Source organism: Penaeus monodon, chromosome 32 (assembly GCF_015228065.2).
Source record: "Penaeus monodon isolate SGIC_2016 chromosome 32, NSTDA_Pmon_1, whole genome shotgun sequence".
Lineage (NCBI taxonomy): Eukaryota > Metazoa > Arthropoda > Malacostraca > Decapoda > Penaeidae > Penaeus > Penaeus monodon.
This window is the reverse complement of record NC_051417.1, coordinates 28,330,202-28,330,607: the sequence shown is the minus strand read 5'-3', so window position 1 is coordinate 28,330,607 and position 406 is coordinate 28,330,202.

Here is a 406-nt window from a genome sequence, read left to right as displayed (position 1 = left end):
GAAGGGGGGAAACCGAAGGCCTTGGCCCCAGCGGGGATTCAAAAAATGGCGGGGTGGGGGCGGGGACCCCCAGGCTGGCAAGGGGGGATTTTTTCCCCCTTAGGGGGGGGGGTTTCAGGGTCCAGGGGGGAGGGGCCTTTTGGGAGGCCAAAAGGAAAATTTCCGGGGGGGTTGGGTTTGGGGTTAAAGGGAAAGGTTTGGGTTAGGGGGGTTTAAAAAAGCAAGGGGGCGGGGCGCCCACGGGGAAAATTTAAAAGCGGGGGCCCAGGTGGCCCGGGGGGGGAAAGGGGCCCGGGGACCCCAAAACCCCCTATGGGGGGAAAAAAAACCCACCCCGGGGGGCGGGGGGCCCCGGGGGGGCCACGGAGTGGCGGTCCCCGGGGAGACTAGGGCTGACCGAAAGGGG